This window comes from Branchiostoma floridae, chromosome 3, assembly GCF_000003815.2.
Source record: "Branchiostoma floridae strain S238N-H82 chromosome 3, Bfl_VNyyK, whole genome shotgun sequence".
In the NCBI taxonomy this organism is placed as follows: Eukaryota; Metazoa; Chordata; class Leptocardii; order Amphioxiformes; family Branchiostomatidae; genus Branchiostoma; species Branchiostoma floridae.
Window position 1 is genome coordinate 28,331,334 of NC_049981.1, and position 5,412 is coordinate 28,336,745.

At 38.6% G+C, this 5,412-nt stretch overlaps 1 protein-coding gene across 9 annotated transcripts in view; it reads left to right on the forward strand.

Moving 5' to 3' along the window:
* Positions 1 to 274: 274 nt before the first annotated feature.
* LOC118412670 (WD repeat and FYVE domain-containing protein 3-like) overlaps positions 275 to 5,412 on the forward strand; it is a 65,496-nt gene continuing 60,358 nt past the window's right edge. For all 9 annotated transcript variants that reach the window (XM_035815668.1, XM_035815670.1, XM_035815669.1 and 6 more), the window contains exon 1: positions 275 to 429. The gene's annotated coding sequence lies outside the window, so the exon portion shown is untranslated. The remainder of the gene's footprint in view (positions 430 to 5,412) is intronic.

The window sequence follows — 5,412 nt, forward strand, 5'->3', positions numbered from 1 at the left end:
TAAATCAATCAAAACAATTGTTGGGGTGTATTTGTGGTACAATTATAACGTTATAGAATTTGTTGGAAGTGCATATCTAACTTGGACGTAACGTTACAGTTGACACGTTAGTTAACAGGTTGGCATTTCACACGTTTTCTTGGTCTGAAGTTTTGATTCCTGATATAATGACATTTTCTTTTTGTCCAATTTTTCCTTAAGGTTGGATGCATTTAATCTGCTGCCATATACTGAAGAGTCGCCCCGGTCCACCCACCTGAAAGATAATGGAATGCACATGGTGTACTACTTCCGGTGACAGGTGCACGTACGGAGGCACATGCGCAATACTCTCATCCAACATGGCCGCCGACTTCCCATTTCCGTCAATGACAGGAGAAATCGCCGGGATATTCCGTCTCATCCTCGCTCATTCCTTCACTTTCACAGGTACGGCAAATTCCTATACATCTATATGATCCTAACCAACAGTTCAGCTTGCATAACAGAACATAAACAGCATCATTTGGGTGAAAATTCGACGATTTGGGGCGTGGTGTACGAGTCAAGGTTTACGAAAATCAGAGCTATAAAACCTGACACAAATTTATTTATTTCCTACGGTATTGCCTTATTTTGTCCACATCATTGAACTAATTGCAGGAGTGATTCGTACATACCACACCAAAGGCTAAAGGATAGAGGTAGGATTAAAGAAATGTTTGTTTTTTGGGATAAGTTTTGCCATATATGGGTCAGATCGTCAGCACAGCACAGCTCAGTCGGAGTCCACGTACCACAGCTATCTACTATGCATATCAATATTGATTAGGGCGAAGGGGGAGTACTGAAATACAAGCTCGGGAAAACCTCTCGGTTTTAGCTTTCCAGAGGTTGTGCAGTCTGGTGTGAACGTAAAATGTGGTTGATATTGGATTTGAGAAAGGGAAGTCTTGTTGCGTGAAGTGTCATTTTAACAAAACAATCTCTGTTGTTGTTGTTTTACGTGAAGAGTCAGACATGGTATCAACCCTCCCAATATTTTGGCGTACAGGACGGTTTGTTTAGAATTGGGCACAGTGGATTCAAAAGCCTTAATGTCTTTCAGATGTTTTTGTTTGCAAATGTTCCTTTTTTATTGATGACTAATACCGTTATCTGATTCCTGTTTCCTCCCCCCAGTGCCTTGTTGTTGTCACTTCTGACCTTTTGACCTCACACTGTAGTACAGTACCTGCTGTAAATGATAAACTTGTCACTGTGGTTTTATTTTCACACTTTTTGGCAGTGATCTCCTCACCGCAATCATTTAACCACTGCAAAAATATTTGCTCTGTTTTCTGCCTGCAATCCATGAACTTAGAAAAACAGGAACAGTTCCATTTTCTTACAAGAAAATTAATCGAGATTTATAATAATAATAATAATAATTATGATTATGATTTATAGTATCTTTATAAAATACACTTGTAATCACACTAATGAAATAAATCAGGTTCGTTCAACAGTCACAGTATCATTGCCACCAGTATTTAATCTAAACTATTATCTTCTGGAAACATCAATAAGCTGATGATGGCTACCTAACACAGATAAGATTTCAACTGTCAAGACTCAAGCATCAATATGTTATTATATCTGTGTTATTTCCATGTTCAGGGCTTGAAATACCACCTGCATATGTTAGTGCAGGTAAAATTGGAGCTGTGCAGGTATTTCTGGTGTCTACTTGCACCTAACCTGCACTGGTCCATTACCACCTATAAAGTATAAAATTAAAAGAAAAATAGCAATGATTCCTGAACAATTTTGATATGTTCCATACTTCCTAACAAAAAGTGGTGCAGGTAAAATTTGTCTGGTGCAGGTAAGTTTCAGTGTTACCTGCACCAGTGTAGGTATGCAGAAAAAAGTATTTGAAGCCCTGATGTTGAATGGTGTTGCCTAGTTATGACACTTTGGTTGCATATTTTTTTCTGAGATGCATCGTACACTTTTTACTGTATTCACCATAAGTAAGAGATTTGTTTGTAAGGTAAGCATTTGTCCTATTGTGTGACTTGACCCACAGATTTCCATCCACACAAAACCTCAACTTAGTGTTTACAAATCTGTGCATGTTTACATATTAATTCCCATGAAGGAGTTTTGTCAGATAGTAGATTTCAAAGGTCCATGAGCTAATAGCTAGCAAATATAACTTAAATTTTCTAATTCTATATGGTTAAGATTACTTAATCAAATGCCAACCTCTATTGAAAGTTATTACACAAAGTGGCTATTTTGATATGAACACAATACAACACGGTGTATTCCGCATCACCCGAGGTACCTTTGGCCGTTGAACAATTCAACCCGCGGGAGTTAGTAAAAGTCCATCCCGCGCCTGATGGCGCATAGGGCGGCGCCCATCTCCGTTTCAGTAGCCCTTGGGTCACACAACGCAATTACTACAGCAGGGGGCTAGTCCACTGGTAGTGGTGTGTGTTCAACTTCCATACTCTTTCCCGAATGCTGAGTGCTAAGCAGAGAAAGAAGTACCATTTCTAAAGTCTTTGGTATGACTCGGCCGGGGATCGAACTCACGACCTACCGAATGCAAGGCGAACACTCTACCCACTAGGCCATTGCACCCGCGGGAGGGCTGGGACGATATGGCTTTTTATCACCAGGTCCGTAACACCTGTATCGAATGTTATCGCAGCCAGACATGACATAAGAGGAGTTATAAACTGCTTGGGTCATTGGTAAAATTGGAATATTTTGTGGACTGCAGGCATTAATTTCAACAAGTAACTATATATTGTTCGATGACATCATGTGTTTTTCTAGTTTTTATGGTTGAAGCAAAGAAGTACAAAAAGACAGGGAGAGCCCAGAGAAAAGAACGATCATTTTTGATATGGTTTTAGATTTGTAGTGAAGATGATACTGTGATCACTGGGAAAGGTCAACATTTCGTATGATCACTCTAAAGATCCATAGATAAACAAAAAACGTTAATCAAATATTTTACAAAGTGTAAGAGTTGTTGTAACTAAGAAATCACTTGGTCCATCAGTTATCAATAAGAATTAACTTATAACTCAAATGTAAAGCTTTTATCCTTTTCATGACTTTCTGCACTTGATTTTAATTTATCACCTTTGCATCATGAAACATACAGTTAGATAAATTGAGGTAAGTGAGTTATTCAACTTATTGTCACAACTGTTAAATCAAACATGCAAATTAGTATATTTACAGTAGTTTCTGCAGACAGCTTGTCCAGAGTTCACAATAAGCTATTCCCTCGGGAGAGCCACATTGTCATCACGCATTTCAGCACTCAAAGCTGAGATACTAGCCACTCAGTCTGTCTCTATGTGCATCTTACATGTGTATTGTACATTATTTTATAAATATGAATCTTCTACTTTACATTGTATGTTCATTATCATAGTAGACAGGTATTTTGTTTTTATAGCTTAAACATTGTATATGGTGTCATGCATGTGACATACATGTACCAAGGACATACATACATGTATATATGCTGTCTAGTAATAAAATTCATAACATTCATTTGATTCCAATAAATGCTAATTACTTAAAATTTCATGGGATGAACCTTATTACCAGGGCATTAATCCATTTGTACTCTTATTAGTTAGACATATACTAGTATTTCAAACATTCTCAGTATATTGTGTTCAAGTTTCTAGTTTTAGACGTCATGAGTCTTAATGCGTGCAGACCTGGAAACGAAACCGTCTACAAAGGAAGGGACTACCTTCCCTCTTGATAGAATATTTCTATAGTTTATTAAACAGACTCCCTGACATGAAATCATAATCAGGAAATGACTAACAAGGCTTTTTATCTTTGCCAAGAAGATTATGTTTTCCATTGTGTTATGGTGGCAATGTTGTGGGTGTGCATGTTTTTAAATGTTAACATTGTGCCCCCCTCCCCTCTTCTGTGACACTATAGGGTTACCGCATGTCTGGTTCAGTTGGTTGGGTGAACAACAAGCTACTTCCTTCCCAAAAATCCTTGGACTGTAGACAGTTTATTTTGGCATGACCCTGATTTCCTAGGTCACTATGTGGTAATCTGTCACATGACCATAAGCCAATCACAGAGGTGAAATTATCTGTAGGTCGTGTAAGAGTAATATGTTAGGTAATTGGAATTAAAGGCTATGGATGCACTTTACTGAATGATGACTCCACCGTATAAAATTAGAAAGTACTCAATAAATTGAATGTTTAGAAGTCAGGGTAGGAGCGCAACCTTTTTTTGTAACTCTGGCAGGTGGAAAATTCCATTTTCTTTTACAATATAACACATTAAGTACTGGCAGCAAAGGTGTATCTAGTATAGGGAATAACTTTTTGCACATCAAATTTCCTCACATTGAAGTTCTTTGATCCATATTAATTCTTGAAAAATAAAGTTTGCAGAAAAACAATAGAATTTCAATGAAATCTTACAAACTGGCTGGTTTACAGAAAAAATCATAGTGTACATGTATATGATTGTTATTATGAACCTTCTTAAAAGGTCACGACGATTGTTTGCTGAGCCTGTTACTTTGGTTTTGTATCAAATGACCTTTTTGCCCATAACTCAAGGCAAAGGTAGACATTAGGGACTGTACGGCATTTACCGAGGGGGGAGGGTCGGTCGCCAGGGGGGGAGGGCCAAGCAAAAAAAATTTTGAGCCAGGGGGAGGGCCTAGCAAATTTTTTTGACTTGGGGGGAGGGCCAAGCAAAAAAATTAGCTTGGTCTACCAGCAAAATTTGTCCCAAGTCTCAAGTCCCTTAAAATCCACGAAACGACGTTTCAGAGGGTCAAGATTTCAAAATTTTTCTGGACCTCCGCAGGGGATCGCCCAAGTTCGGCGCTCGGGACACAGTGAAAATGCGAAAGGAGAGGGGGCGGGGCTTATGCATCGCCCTCGAAAACCTTTTTCACTTACAGAAATGTTATTAAACTCTAGATTAGTGTGTCAAAATTTCCCCCTGGCCCACAAAATGTAAGAAATGGCGTTTCTGAGCTCGAGGGTAAAGATTTGCAAATTTCCCTGGATCCCTTTTGACGTGACTGGCCTCGCGCCATTGGTGGCCAACATCGTGATAATGTGTTCGGGGGGATTTAATTTTGTATTTCTAAATTGAAATGCCATTAAAGTTAGCTTTGTTTGCCAGCAAAATATTCCCCTCAAACTGCAGGAAATAGCTTTTAAGAGGGTCAAGATTTCAAAATTTCCCCGGACCTACCTTGCGATTCTTCGTGCCTTTGGCGCCACATATGGTGTTGGAAACGTTGTTCTCAAAAACTTGAAACCCTTGTTTTTTTTTCCATAGAAATGTCATTTAACCAGCAAATTTTTTTTTGCCCATCAAAATGCAATGCAGGAAATCGTGGCAAAAATTAAAGCATGGCAT